Source organism: Sapajus apella, unplaced genomic scaffold (assembly GCF_009761245.1).
Source record: "Sapajus apella isolate SASKATOON/1434 unplaced genomic scaffold, GSC_monkey_1.0 scaffold39, whole genome shotgun sequence".
In the NCBI taxonomy this organism is placed as follows: Eukaryota; Metazoa; Chordata; class Mammalia; order Primates; family Cebidae; genus Sapajus; species Sapajus apella.
In genome coordinates, this window is record NW_022436979.1 from 246,864 (window position 1) to 263,730 (window position 16,867).

A 16,867-nucleotide genomic window follows, 5' to 3' on the forward strand; every position below is an offset into this window, starting at 1 on the left:
CCCTGCGCAGCTGCTTTGTCGGCGCCCTGGAGCAGCGGTTCTCTGTACAAAATACACCGATCCGGGTGCACTTTTGGCTGGTGATTGGAGCCACAGGAAGTCACCCATTCATCTGTTTAAAAAGGGGACTAAGCAGGGAACCAGGACAGTAGATACCAGGGCAAAAAAAGCGCCACTAATCTCAGTGCCACTGTTTAAGCCAGTGCAGTGAGTTGCCGCAGGGAAAAACACACAGACTGTGGCGTCTCTTCAACAGGCAAGTGGAACACCAACTTAAAAAAAAAAAAAGGCTCTGAGGCAGGGAGCCAGGCTATCAGGCTCGGCTGGTCCCACCCACACAAAAGGACAGCAATCAGAAACTCTCTGGATTGAGAGTTTCACAGCAAGCACAGCTGAACCTGGGACTGTCCAGCTCTGTGGGGAAGGGTGTCCGCGATTACCGAGACAGCCCGCCACTATGGAGGTAGTCAGCCAATGCTGAGGCAGCCCGCCATTGCCAAGGCAACCCGTCCTTGCTGAGGCAGCCCGCCATTGCCAAGGCAACCTGCCACTATGGAGAAACTCCACCTTAACAGAGGCAGGACACCCTTGCTGAGGCAGTTCTAACTACACACATATAAGCAAGATGGCAGAGAAGTTGATTCGGCAGCTGGGCGGAGCCCACAGCAGCTCAGCAAAGCCTCTACAGGCAGAGAGTGACTAGGCTGCCTCCTTGCTGGGCAGGGCAGCTCTGAAGGAAAAAAGAAGAAGGCAGAAGCATAACAGAAACTCATAAATAAAGCCCTAAATCCCTGGGATAGAGCACCTGGGAACAAAAAGCGGTTTATGGGTTCTGCTGCAGCAGACCTAAACATACTTGCCAAGCAGCTCTGAATGAACAACAGCACTCACAGCTCAGCATTTGAGCTCCTATAAAGAAGAGACCATCTCCTCAAGCAGCTCCCTGACCCCTGTATATCCAAAGAGCCACCTCATAAAGGAGAGATCAGACTGACACTTGGCGGGTATCCTTCTGGGACAAAGATAGCACAAGAAGGAAACTGGTAACAACCTTACTGTTCAGCAGCTGCTGCAGGTGAACCCCAGGCAAGCAGGGCCTGGAGTGGATCTCAGCAGACCTACAGCAGAGGGGCCAGGCTGTCAGAAGGAAAACCAAGAAACAGAAATAACCTCATCATCAACAAACAGAACGTCCACTCAGAGACCCAATCTGAAAGCCAGCAACTACAAAGACGACAGGTGGATAAATCCTTAAAGATGGGAAGAAACCAGTGCAAAAAGGATGAAAGCACCCGAAACCAGAACACCTCTCCTCCTACAAGGGATCACAACTCCTCACCAGTAAGGGAACAAGGTTGGATGGAGAACGAGTGTGATGAAATGACAGAATCAGACTTCAGAAGGTGGGTAGTAAGAAACTTCTGTGAACCAAAAGAACATGTTCTAACCCAATGCAAAGAAACTAAGAACGTTCAAAAAAGATTTGACGAAATGCTAATGAGAATGGACAAAATAGAAAGGAATATAAGTGAATTGATGGAGCTGAAAAACACAACATGAGAACTTCATGAAACATGCACAAGTATCAACAGTCGAATTGACCAAGCAGAAGAAAGGATATCAGAGGTCGAAGATCAACTCAATGAAATAAAACGGGAAGGCAATAATAGAGAAAAAAGGGTAAAAAGGAATGAACAAAGTATCCAAGAAATGTGGGACTATGTAAAAAGACCTAATCTACGTTTGATAGGTGTACCTTAATGCGACGAAAAGAATGAATCCAAGCTGGAAATACTCCCCAGGTTATTACCCAGGGAAACTTCCCCAACTTAGCAAGGCAGGCCAGTATTCAAGTCCAGGAAATATAGAGAACACCACAAAGATATTCCTCAAGAAGAGCAACCCCAATGAACATAATCGTCAGATTCACCAGAGTTGAAATGAAGGAGAAAATACTAAGGGCAGGCAGAGAGAAAGGTCTGGTTACCCACAAAGGGAAGCCCATCAGGCTCACAGCAGATCTCTCAGAGAAATCCTACAAGCCAGAAGAGAGTGGGGGCCAATATCAACTTCCTTAAAGAAAAGGACTTTCAACCCAGAATCTCCTATCCAGCCAAACTAAGCTTCATAAGTGAAGGAAAAATAAAATCCTCTGTGAACATGCAAGTACTCAGAGACTTCGTCACCACCAGGCCAGCTTTACAAGAGCTCCTAAAAGAGGCGCTATGCATATAAAAAAACAACCAGTGCCAGCCGCTCCAAAAACATGCCAAATGGTAAAGAGAATCAACACAATGAAGAATGTTCATCAGCTAATGTGCAAAACAGCCAGCTGGCACCAAAATTGCAGTATCAAATTCACACATAACAATATTATCCCTAAATGTAAATGGACTAAATGCCCCAAACAAAAGACACAGACTGGCAAATTGGATAAAAAGCCAAAACACATCGGGGTGCTGTATCCAGGAAACCCATCTCATATGCAAGGATACACAAAGGCTCAAAATAAAGGGATGGAGGAAGATTTACCAAGCAAATGGAGAGCAAAAAAAAAAAAAAGCAGGAGTTGCAATTCTCATCTCTGATAAATTAGACTTCAAAGCAACAAAGATCAAAAGAGACAAAGAAGGACATTACATATTGGTAAAAGTATCAATGCAACAAGAAGAGCTAATGATCCTAAATATATACGCACCCAATACAGGAGCACCCAGATACATTAGGCAAGTTCTTAATGACTTACAAAGAGACTTAGACTCCCACACAATTGTAGTGGGAGACTTTAACACCCCATTGTCAATATTAGACAGATAAACCAGACAGAAAATTAACAAGGATATCCAGGACTTGAGCTCAGACCTGGACCAAGCAAACCTAATAGACATTTACAGAACTCCCCACCCCAAATCCACAGAATATACCTTCTTCTCAGCACCACATCACACCTACTCTAAAATTGACCACATAATTGGGAGTAAATCACTCCTCAGCAAATGCAAAAGAATGGAAATCATAACAAACAGTCTCTCAGACCACAATGCAATCAAGTTAGAACTCAGAATTCAAAAGCCACCCCAGAACCGCACAGCTTCATGGAAATTGAAAAACTTGCTCTTGAATGTTGACTGGATAAACAATGAAATGAAGACAGAAATAAAGATGTTCTTCAAAACCAACGAGAATGAAGACACAACATACCAGAATCTCTGGGACACATTTAAAGCAGTCTCTAGAGGAATATATATAGCAATAAATGCCCACATGAGAAGCAAGGAGAGATCAAAAATTGACACCCTATTGTCAAAACTAAACGAGCTAGAGGAGCAAGATCAAAAAAACTCAAAGTCTAGCAGAAGACAAGAAATAGCTAATATCAGAGTAGAACTGAAGGAGATAGAGACACAAAAAAACCCTTCAAAAAATCAATAAATCCAGGAGCTGGTTTTTTGAAAAGATCAACAAAATAGACCACTAGCCAGATTAATAAAAAACAAAAGAGAGAATAATCAAATTGATGCAATAAAAAACGATAAAGAAGATATCACCACAGATTCCACAGAAATTCAAACAATCATCAGAGATTATTACAAACAACTCTATGCACATAAACTAGTAAACCTGGAAGAAATGGATAAATTCCTGGACACTTGCCTCCTGCCAAGCCTAAACCAGGAAGAAGCTGAAACCCTGAATAGACCCATAACAAGGTCTGAAGTTGAGGCAGCAATTAAGAGCTTACCACCCAAAAAAAGCCCAGGTCCTGATGGTTCACAGACGACTTCTACCAGACGTAGAAAGAGGAGCTGGTACCATTCCTTCTGAAACTATTCCAAACAATCCAAAAAGAGGAAATCCTTCCCAAATCATTTTATGAGACCAACATCATCGTGATTCCAAAAACCAGCAGAGACTCAACCAGAAAAGAAAACTTCAGGCCAATATCCATGATGAACATAGATGCAAAAATCTTCAATAAAATACTGACAAGCCAATTGCAATAGCACATCAAAAAGCCTATCCAACATGACCAAGTAGGCATCATCCTGGGGATGCAAGGCTGGTTCAACATACGCAAGTCTATAAACGTAATTCACCACATAAATAGAACCAAAGAGAAAAACCACATGATTATCTCAATGGATGCAGAGAAGGCCTTTGACAATACTCGATAGCCCTTTAAGCTAAATACCCTCAATAAGCTAGGTGTTGACGGAATGTATCTCAAAATAATAAAAGTTATTTACGACAAACCAACAGCCAATATGATACTGAATGGGCAAAAACTGAAAGCAGTCCCCTTGAAATGTGGCACTAGACAAGGATGCCCTCTCTCCCCACTCCTATTCAATATAGTACTAGAAGTTCTAGCCAGAGCAATCAGGCAAGAAAAAGAAATAAAGGGTATTCAAATAGGAAAGGAGGAAGTCAGATTGTCTCTATTTGCAGATGACATGATTGTATATCTAAAAGACCCCATCGTCTCAGCCCCAAATCTCCTGAAACAGATAAGCAACTTCAGCAGTCTCAGGATACAAAATCAATGTGCAAAAATCACATGCATTCCTATACACCAATGACAGACTTAAAGAGAGCCAAATCAAGAACAAACCTCCATTCACAAAAGTCACAAAGAGAATAAAATACCTAGGAGTACAACTAACAAGGAACGTAAAGGACCTCTTCAAGGAGAACTACAAGTTACTCCTCAACGAAATAAGAGAGGACACAAACAGATGGAGACACCTTCCATGTTCGTGGTTAGGAAGAATCAACATCATGAAAATGGCCATACTGCCCAAAGTAATTTACAGATTCAATGCTATCCCCATCAAGCTACCAATGACCTTCTTCACAGAACTGGAAAAAAACACCTTAAACTTCACATGGAACCAAAAGAGAGCCCACATAGCTAACTCAATTCTAAGAAAAAGAATAAAACGGGGGGCATCACACTACCAGACTTCAAACTATGCTACGAGGCTACAGTAATCAAAACAGCATGGTACTGGTACCAAAACAGAGATATAGACCAATGGAACAGAACAGAGGTCTCTGAGGCAACACAACATAACCACCACCATCTGATCTTTGACAAACCAGACAAAAACAAGCAATGGGGAAAGGATTCCCTGTTTAATAAACGGTGTTGGGAAAACTGGCTAGCCATGTGCAGAAAGCAGAAACTGGGCCCCTTCCTGACACCTACACTAAAATTGACTCCAGATGGATTAAAGACTTAAACATAAGACCCAATACCATAAAAACCCTAGAAGAAAATCTAGGCAAACCATTCAGGACATAGGCGTAGGCAAAGACTTCATGACCAAAACACCAAAAGCATTGACAACAAAAGCCAAAATAGACAAATGGGACCTAATCAAACTCTACAGCTTCTGCACAGCAAGAGAAACCATCATCAGAGTGAATCGGCACCCAACAGAATAGGAAAAAATTTTTTCAGTTTACCCATCTGACAAAGGGCTGATATCCAGAATTTACAAAGAACTAAAACAGATTTACAAGAAAAAAACTAACAATCCCATTCAAAAGTGGGCAAAGGATATGAACAGATACTTTACAAAAGAAGACATACATGAGGCCAACAAACATATGAAAAAATGCTCATCATCACTGGTCATCAGAGAAATGCAAATCAAAACTACATTGAGATACCATCTCATGCCAGTTAGAATGGCGATCATTAAAAAATCTGGAGACAACAGATGCTGGAGAGGATGTGGAGAAATAGGAACACTTTTACACTGTTGGTGGGAGTGTAAATTAGTTCAACCATTGTGGAAGACAGTGTGGCGATTCCTCAAGGACCTAGAAATAGAAATTCCATTTGACCCAGCAATCCCATTACTGGGTATATATCCAAAGGATTACAAATCGTTCTACCATAAGGACACGTGCACACGAATGTTCATTGTAGCACTGTTTACAATAGCAAAGACCTGGAACCAACCCAAATGCCCATCGATGATAGACTGGATAGGGAAAATGTGGCATATACACACCATTGAATATTATGTAGCCATCAGAAACGATGAGTTTTGGTCCTTTGTAGGGACATGGATGAACCTGGAAACCATCATTCTCAGCAAACTGACGGAAGAGAATAAGATCAAACACCGCATGTTCTCACTCATAGGCAGGTGTTGAAAAATGAGAACACATGGACACAGGGAGGGGAGCACTACACACTGTGGTCAGTTGGGGGGAAATAGGGGAGGGACAGTGGTGGGTGGGGAGCTGGGGAGAGATAGCAAGGGGAGAGATGCCAGATGTAGGTGATGGGGAGGAAGGCAGCAAATCACACTGCCACGTGTGTACCTATGCAACAATCTTGCATGTTCTTCACATGTACCCCGAAACCTAAAATTCAATAATATAAATAAATGGTAAAAAAAAAATAAGAAAAATGTCATCAATATCCTGGAATAAAACTCCTTCTCATAAGAAAATATTCAATGATTGTTACTTTCAATCAATCTTCCAGTTAAAATCTGAAATGATGATAATAAGAAAACCTCTAGAATTTTTCTGACATAATTTTGAATTTTAGAGATAAACGATATCTGGAACATGAAGGAGGAAAATATAAGGTATCCTACAAAACAAGAAAAATCTTCCTTTACTCAGGAACACTGATTACCAAAATTCTGGAACAATGACAGAAATTTTTAGGGAAAAATATTGTGATTCAACATAACATATTCTTTATGATATTGTATTTCATGTTTATGAAACAGAAGAGCTTGCTTTAGCATATGATAACTCAGACACACATACATCTCCATAATATATAAAATAAAATTTGAGAGAGAAATCAAGTAAGTAATTGATGATTAGAGATGTTATTAGAAAAGTAGAAGCAGTTAATCTTCAAATTGAATAACGAAAATTTCAGTTTAAATAAATGTTATGATCATACAAATATGATCACAAAGAAAAATATAAGTATCTATAAAGAGCTATAAAGCACTCCTCAGTAGTGACTGAGGTATTCAAATCATTAGATTATGAATATTGTCGTTGTTCCTAGGTATCCCATTCTGTATAGGTTATTTTCTTCCATGAGGCATTTGTATTTGATATCTGCAGGCTCTATATACTTGGGAACACTTTGCAATAAATATCTATTCACTTGATGTTTTGGATACTACCCGGGTAGGTCTCGAATATATGTAAGGCCACAACATTACAGAAAACTTTAATCCATTTTCAGGTGAGATATAATTTCTCCCACCACCCAGTGTCTCACAGGCTCTTCTGTTAAGGTTCTAATGTGATCTCTCCAAGCAAACACTGAAGTTTTACCTCTATTCCCACACATCTCACAGACATCTCACAGAAGCTCAAAGTCAGCAAAGATTGGCATGGGCCTTCAGGGACTCACAGGCTTTTGAGATTTTTACCTCTGTGAATTTCTGCTTTCATTCAGCTATTTGACATATAGTCATTTCCTTTACCTTCTTTTTAGCTCGGAAACACATTAAAAAATATACTTTAATGAAGTTTCCCTTATGCAGAATGTGTATGTTCTGGAGATTTAAGGTATAGCATAGTGACTATAGTTTAGAATACCATATTGCATACTTGTAATTTGCTGAAAAAAACCTTAAATATTCTTACCCCGCACACAAAATATCATAACTCTGTGAAGTGATGGGTATAATAATTAACTTGATTGTGGAACATTTGACAATATATACATATGTCAAAACATCATGTCATATACTTTATACAATTTCTATTGACAATCATACCTCAATAAAGCTGGAAAGAAATTTATAAGTATAGTTTTATTATTATATATAGAATTAAATTTGCTTTACAACAAATTCATTTTACTTCATTGGTATTGTTTTCCCTAGAAATTTTAATCTCCTTTTTATGAATGTATAATAAAATGTTAAAATTGGTGTATTTTCAACATTGTTCATTTTACATTATATTGTTATTTGCAGCATATAAATCCCCTCTAAATAAAAATGGCTTGGCTATAGATGACACATATGGACTAAAGGAAAGCAGAGGACCTCTTTGGCCTGTGATGCAGAGAGAATCAGCCAATCTTATTCTTTTTCTTGAAAACATAGAACAAGAAACACAAAAGTAATTAGGCAGTAATTGTTAGAAGCTACAGTTAAGAGATCATTGCTAGCGTTCAGACTGCAGAGTCATCCTTGGGAGAATGACCTGAAAACAAGCTAAAGAAGCTAAACAGTAGTAAGCAAGAAATATTGGATGTGCAAAGTGTAAGTCAGAGCCAGGATCCAAGACATTTTTAGCTCCCAGATATGTCTTACATACAGAACCACTTTTTAAACTCCATCTTATAAAAGCATTATCCCATTAAAATAAAAAATTAACATTTAAAGAAAGTGGATTCTGTGTCACATAGTATTCCAAATGGTTCACAAGGATTAACTCATTGTATCTTCCCAACCATTTTAAGAGGTTGGGACCACAATTATTACCACTCTGCATATGGGAAGACCAAGACACAAAAAAGTAACTTTTCCTTAAGGCCATAGAGTGAGTAAATGATGCCTCCCAAAGTCTAACCGTTGCAGTTTCTTTTGAGAGCCTGCACTCTGAACCTTAGCTATAATGTATTGACATCCATTTACCATTCCTGTATTTGCACTTCAGAATCCCTTCTCAAGTCATGTATATCTTTATAGTAAATACTCCTTTGCTTGTGATAGTTTAAGTGTGCTTTTTTTTTTCACAAATAAGTCTGCCTCAACATATTCCCGCGTGTTTCTATAACAACGTGAATTTTCTCCAAGCAAATGTTTATTCCATAAGTACTCTACTGTTACATTGCTCTTCTGTAGCCAACAGATCTCTGTGACAACAAAGCCCCATTTGAGTCAGGGTTTATCATCATATCCAAATGGCTAACAAAATATGTGGCACACAGTATGGCTTTGTAAAGATTGTTGAAAGAAATAAAAGTGAATGAATGCTATTGACACATTAAAGGACACATACGAGAGAAAGAAAAAAATTTTTCAGTTCACTAAAGACATTTGAAGTGTTTTTCTACAAGTTTTATTAATAACTTAATTCGGCAATTTTTTATTGAGTACCACAAAACACAAAAATTAAATTTTTTTGCAATTTTAATAACAAAAGTAAATTCTGATTTAATTTAATGTATCTCTAGTTGCAGGAGACACAACTCTTAACAAGACAGATATCATTCCTTCCTCCACTGAACTCAGACTCTAGCAGTGGAGAGACAGATGATGAAAGAACTAGTTATAATAAATCATGCCAAGTGTCTGATAAGCAAAGTTTAGGATCCTGCAGAGGGCATAAAAATAATCATGATGGGCAAGGGAAAGATTACACAAGGAGGAGGATTTTCATCTATAGCCTAAAACGTAAGTAAGGTTTAGCAGATAGGGAAGCAGGGAGAAGACTATAAAAGTTAAGAAGGACTATGGGTAAAAGCTCCAAGACTGTCATATTCATGGAGCCAGATATGAATTTAATTAATTTATATTATATGGATAATCAGGATACATCCAACATCTACACAATATCCCTTCCACACTGTAACTATTGCTTCTGTGATCACAAGAGAAATGATTATTATTATATAGTAGCTCCCATATCACCAGAGTTAGCAATATCCGAAATGAAACCCCATTCATAGGAATACTTTCACAAAGATTCTGTGAGCATTAAAATTATATCCAAAATCACTTCTCATTTCCCACCTCTTTCCATTATTTACTGCAATCACTTCCATCTATTTGACATAAAAGAGGAGGCTGAAGCAATTGCTTTTAGGGAGGCTTACAATCTTTTTTTTTTTTTTTTTTGTCTTGTGTGGTCTCCAATTCCCTCTTTTTGAGAAAGAAAAAAATAGCCTTGAGAGTTGTCATTTGAAAATTGTTATGACATTAAGAGCTAGGCCATGGCTTTCTTCTTTTAAACATACACAATTTCAAGAAAAATGACATCTAAGGAGGCCACTCTGTGACCGAAATGCAAGATGACACCTTTCTAACTTTCACTGACTACATATAAAAACAAGAAACTGCAAACTACAGACATGACCGATTTCCCTCCCTCCCATCTGCCTCAGTGAATGCTGCTTCATCACCAATAAGGCTCCAACAGTCACTCCTCCTTTCTCAGTAAAAACAACAACAACAAAACCCTCCCAAAAATTAGATACCCAATTATAGAATTACTCCCTCTTCCTGAGAACTCCCAGGTCAGAGAAAAGCTCTCTGCTTAGTTCAGCCTTTACCACCATTTCGAGGGACCTCCAAACAAATCATCCGTAATAAGCCATGATCCTTTAACAATTCTCACTTAATGCTTTTTGCAGACGTCTTCATTGTTGCACTGTAGATATGTTCCTGGTAGTCTGTAGCCAGACATTTTATTTGTTTACTCTATGCATTTTATGAACTTCAGCTGTCTTTTATAAACACGGAAACTTTGACAGCATGTATCTTTAAGCAAAACATTAAAAATCCTGCTATTAACTATGTTTCTACAACCTTATTTGCAGAGCCTGAGATATAATTTTGCAGACACACTTCTTTAAAGAAATTTTAAATTTATTTTGTTTACTCAATAATCAGGGAAGGAAAAAAGAGGAGCCATTCAAACTGTAGGCAAAAGGCAAAAAGCAAAGGGAGGAAGTTTGCTTTAGACGTTGGACATCTTTATCATGAATAATGTAATTAAACAGGCTGAAATGTAGTAGATGTGGCAAGTGGCCATGGTGGTGAAGCCTGAAGTAAACAGGGATTATCTCACAAGAAGCCTTGAAACCACGCTGCAGTTTTTACGTATTATTCCACACGCAGTGCCAAATAACTGACCAATGTTAAGCTGGGAAAGACAATGAGGTGTGAATTTTGAAAGCATCTTTGGGGCTAGCATCCATAATGGAATAATACTGGAGAGATGAAGGTAATTAGGAGGCAGCTGAGTTGAGGAATGCTTGTGTTTATGCAGGGACTTTGGAGATGGAAGGGAGTACATACACTTGATATGAAAAGATAGAAATGCTGTGGCTGGATGAGTGTCTGAATGGGATGGGGAAGGAATAAAAAATCACATCAAAAATTATAAATAGGGAATAGGGAAGACGATACTAACATCTACTCTGGAGAGCTAATATATTTGGAGACAAAGTTCAATTTTAGATGTGGAAGCAGAAGTGCCGGAGGCATTTGAGAAGAGGGTCTAAGATTCAGTCGAACATATGGGTCAGTAGCTCTCCCTAGAGACATTTCTCCTCAGGGTAGAGATTTGAGAACTAGCAGCATTCAGATAATAACTAATGCTGAAAGAGTAAGTGTGGTTGCCCAGGGGGAGAATACATAGGCACTTGAACTCTAATGCTGCAGGACCCAGGAAAGAAATATAGATGTGTAAACTCAGTCCTCATATAAACGCAAAGGAGTGGAAGAAAAAAACAGAGTTCATGCCCCTCCAAGATATATATATTTTTTAATGTATGAATTGCATATAATCTGGAAAAAGACCAAAAAACAGTCAAGAGGAAAGGAGGGGAGAGTTTTTGGGGCACAACTCCAGAGTGTTCATACTTTCATAATAGACTGGTAAAACGTGGTTAGGAAACTGAGGGAGAAGAGAAAACCATGAAAGTGTAATGCCACAGAAAATAATGAAAGGTAATATTTTAAGGAAGAAGAAATGCCAGAAGTGCCCAATGCTGGGACCCTCTTAAATCAGTTATGGGTTTCAAGGGTCACGTTAGACTTACTGATGACTATGCGGTTGGGCTGACTGGCAGGAAGAGCTTCTGAGAAGCGTCTTTACAATCTGTTGTTAGGTTGAGGATTTAAAGGGATAAAGGGACCAGAGACTGTAAAGTTTAGTCTCTGTAGGTTTATTGCCGAGTTAAAAATGAGGAAACTGAGGCCAGCATAAGAAAATTAGATGTCAATTTATTCAGCTCCCGGGAGAGGTTCTATGGTCCTGGGGAGAAGGGCACGGAGGTCGCCATCGACTCCGCTTAGGAGTGGGGCTTTATAGGAAGTGAAGGCGATTGATTGGATTTGGAGGCACAGGATGTGGACAGCGTGAGCTGCTATTGGTAGGTAGGTGGGATTTCCGGTGAGCGGGCTAAGTGCTGAGTGCATAGGGAATTTACAAGGGTGGGGTTAGGTGCCCAGTACAGAGGGGATTTCCAAGGAGGAGCTAGATGATGGGCATATTCTGATAATGTAATTTTCAAGCGGGGAGGGAGATGGGCATGTCCAAACTCCCTGCAAGGCAAGCAGCCTTTCAGAGACAAAGTTAGCATCTGTAGTCAATCTATTCTGTGTTATAGCATATAATAATACACAGAGATATTGAATAATAAACTGTGCTCACAGACAATTTGATATCACTGCTTTGCAGAAATAGAACCAAAGTCCTCTCCCCATTTGTGTTTACCCGCCTTTCAATGCTGTCCCATAGGTAGCGCCAAAGAGCTGTATCCGGGTCGCCCTGGGGCGGGCTGAGGACAGCAGAAGCACCCTCGGTGCCCCCGGAAGCGGCCGGAGGAGATGGTGTTGGGGTGTACACTGTGGCCTCGGGGAAGGGGGTCTTCCAGGGTGGCACTGCACCTCGTCCTGAGCAGCAGGAACACGGTCAGCTTCCCTATCGTGCCCTGTTGCAGGGTTCATCACCTTCAGTTGGTGAAGATTTTGTCCTTTGTTTCCCAGCCTCAGGACGGACAGGTTAACTCCGTCAATGACTGGTCTGTCCTGTGCTGCTGCTGCTCTGTGCAGGAACCGGAAGTGGGTCCAAACTTTCCTATTAAGGCGCGCCTTCCGCCCGGGCAGGGCCGCCACGAAAAGTGAGGGAAAACTATGGGTGCAGGCACACCAGGCCCCAGGGTGAAGAACCGCTGCTACGACCACGACAGAGGACGGGGTGGGGCAGGAGAGCACCTCCGCAAGTCTGTTCCCAGGCATCTGTGCTTCTGCCTCCTTCAGTGACTGGTGCTGCACCACGCTTTCTTCCTCCCAAGAGTGATTCTCTCAGGCTTTGGTCCCCCTTCCCTGAGAGGTGGTCCACACAAGGGTTATGTTACTCAGTGACCCACTAGTCCCCTGTGCATGCCAAAGTCAGACTGAGGTGTGGGGTGTGTTTGGGAGGGATCTGGTGGTGTGGTGACTCAAGGGCAGAGATCCCTGCACAGAGCAGTGGCCCACCATGAGTGACCACCATGAATGGCCACCAGTATGGCACCTGCCGTGTGAGTTCAGGCCTGAGGGGAGTGCAGCATGCCTGCATGAGCATCCCCGGTGAGTTCCCAAATCATCACAGATAGCATTGCTTTGGGTTATGAGGACAGAGGAGCTTCCCAACAGCGTAGCAGTCCGCAGATTGTGGCAGGGGTGAGGGGAGCAGAGAAGCCCTCCTACCAACCCTTTCCACTGGGCTCTGAGTTCCTTGGGACTCAGTCTCCGCAGACTCCTGCAGCTTTCCTTTTCTGCAGCCCAGCTTTTCCCATAGGCACTCCTACAGGCCCTGGCTTTCTTCGCTCAGTTTTCCATTTGGATCTTGTCCATTCACCAGTAACATTTATATTCTTTATGGAGATAACTGGCAATCAATGGGTCTAGTCAGACATCTTGAAAAACAACCTTCTATGTTGTTTGGATTTTATGGTTTCACGACATGAATGAGCACAGTAGTAATGTTAAGTATTCGGGACTCGTGATGCGTATTGTGAATGCCATGTTTTTCACCACGTCTGAAAAATGTTCACTCAGTATTTCTTTGGAAGTTGCTGGTACCCTTTGTTTTTATTCTTTCTATAACTTATATTGCATATACACTGGAGATTATTATTCTATTCTCCATTTCTCAATCTCTTTTCCGTGTATTCCACTTTGATCACACTCTGTGTTTCATTCTCAGCAAATAATCAGTTCTAGGGGACATTTATTCTTTTCTTTGCCATGTCTAAACTGTTGTTTAAACCATTCACTTATGTTATCATTTCAATAGCTGTTGTTAGTATCCAGATTTTATTTTTCAAATCTGTCCTTTTAAAAATACTGTCATCCTCTCCTTATATCTTCCATTTATACAGTTTTGTTTTTATCATCATAAATATCTTTATTTTTGATCTTCATTAATTTTTCTGTTATCTGAAATTCATATTAGTTCATTATATGTGATGCCTTTTGTTTATGGAAGATTATTATTATTATTATTTTAATTCTAAATCATCCTCTTTTTGAATCTTATGTGACTTGGCTTGAGGGCGTATCTGTCCAAATCAATTTGGCATTTGCTTTTACCAAGTGTCCAAGGCTCTCTCTGCCTTAGGACTGCCTAATCTGTTATTTATTCAGTGTAGAGTCCTGAGCTACTCAATAACATATATTTACATCACAGACGGATTGAGGGCATAAATGTGATTCTGAAATGTTAAGGACCTCAAGTTAAAAGACATGTTTCCATTACATCTACCTTTTCTAAGACACTTATTATTTATTTATTTATTTATTTTTCTGGAACACCTGTTACTGAGGATATATCCAGTTTTATGTAGAAGACTGAATTACGGTTCCACATAGACATCACTTCACAGTTGATGTCTTGAGATTTATCTTATTTTCTTCTAAACTAATCTATACACTTAAAGACATAACAGTTTTTTGAGTATTTTAAAATATTCTTTAGTGAGAAGGGTTTAGTCTATGGAATGTAGCTCATGGAACAAACAGAAATTTCATGACTTAATTGTTGAAGTTATCCTCTTTCATTTAATACTTGCAATTTGGAAAAATCTATGATGCATAATCAGTTTAGTGTTCTACATTTTGCTTACTGAGTTTCCTTCAGTGATTTATTTTTCTTTACTTATTCATGGTTTTGTGTTCCCCTCAAACCTCTACAGATGAAGATATTAGACTCTCTAGAATACAGGCAGACAAGAACAAGTGGAACAAACTAAACTTTCTGATGTTGAGAGCTGCCATAGAAGTATTGACAATCCATTACCCTTGTACTGAAGAATAGAATGGATTTCTTTCTGCCTCTAGGACTTACTGTGTGAGTTATTGTCCTTTCTTCTCCCCAGATACTAAAATGAAACTAACTCCACCATTGAATTTTTCCTTCAGGCCCCCTAGGGTTGTAGGTTTGGGCCAACTTCCAATAATCACAAGCTAAATGTAGAAAATATGGTTCTTCTCAAGATGATTTACACACCAAGTTATGGAATTGGTTTTTAGAAAAGGAGCTGTAAGATCAAGTCAGGGCTGTTCAAGATGTCAATACCACAGAAGGTGAAAGTTTTTTCACAGGAAGAAAATGGAAATCTTTGATCTTTTCACTTTAACATATAGAGATTCTCAGAGTCAATGCCCACTACAGACTAAGGTGCCATCTAAAAATAGGAATGAACAAATGGCAAACTAAGACATTAAATAATTTGGCTGAGTGCAGTGGCTCATGCCTGTAATCCCAGCACTTTGTGAGCTGAGGCAGGTAGATTATCTGAGGTCAGGAGTTTCAGACCAGCCTAGACAACATGGTGAAACCCCGTCTCTACTAGAAATACAAAAATTAGCTGGGTGTGGTGGCAGATGCCTGTAAATCCAGCTACTCCGGAGCCTGAGGCAGGAGAATCACTTGAACCCCCGAAGCAGAGGTTGCACTGAGCTGAGATCGCACCATTTCAGCCTTGGCGACAAGAGCAAAACTCCATCTCAAAAAGAAAATAATAAATAAATAAAATAAAATTGAAATATAATTGTGTAAATGTTAACAAATATAAAACCAATTACTTCTTTCAACAAATAAAAAGGCTAACAATTTTGAAGCTACTGAGGATTTCCATTGATTTCTGTTAGTGAGTATTCCTTCTTTCTTGCTTTCCACTCCATTTAATCAGTTAGAAAAGGCAAGTCTGCTTATTTTCAAAATCCCCATTTCCCAATGGTAAATTGAAAACCTAGAAAACAATTATGGAAGAAGTGGCAGAGCAAAATGCAATAGTCACTCATGCTATTTAAAGTTTTCCTGAACTTCCATTTTCAATTGCTTCTTTCTCATTTAAATGCTTTGTACATATACCCTCAAAAACCTGGAGTCTAGAATTTCAAAACTTGTTTTGACCAATGTATAAAGTGTCTCCTTAAAATGTCACACTAAAGAACAGAGTTCTAGAGTGAGCATAAAAATATTCTTTCTTTTTGGCCTTCTAATTTTTGCAATCTAATGTTTGGATCAAAATAGAAGATAATTTATGTTGTTTTAAATTATAGTAAATCAAATTTGATTCATAGTTATTGTTTTATATATCTGAGGAGAAATTTCAGCAACCAGTTCATAAACAGAGTGGCTAAAAACAAAAAAATAAATATAAACAGAGTTTATTTAAAAAATAAAAACAGAGTTTTTATGTCTATGTATTTGGAAAAAAGGAAAAAATGAAGTCATCTCCATTTAATCATATTGCAGCTTTATTTTGAGAAATATTTGCTTTGTTTGTTTTAAATTAGGACACAGAGGAGAAAGAGTGTAATAATGCCTTTCAGATAAGTAAAAAAAAACGGTGCATTCTTGTGTTGCCATCTCTTTTTAGCATCAATGAAGCTATAGGCTCAGCAGCATAAAAGCAATTGTCTCTTTAAGAGCTAAATCTTATTTGTGCACAGCATTAGCAAAAGCCCCAAGGTAACAATGAACATGTTTTCAAAGTATTGCTTGGGAATTTGTCAGTGATTCTCATTGACATTAATGGGAGTTTTATAGGCAGCTTTGCTCCCTTCACTTTGAAATGTGTGTGAGAGAGTTTCTGCAAGTGTTTTGTGCAGTCTTTTTTTACAAATTTCATGAAGAA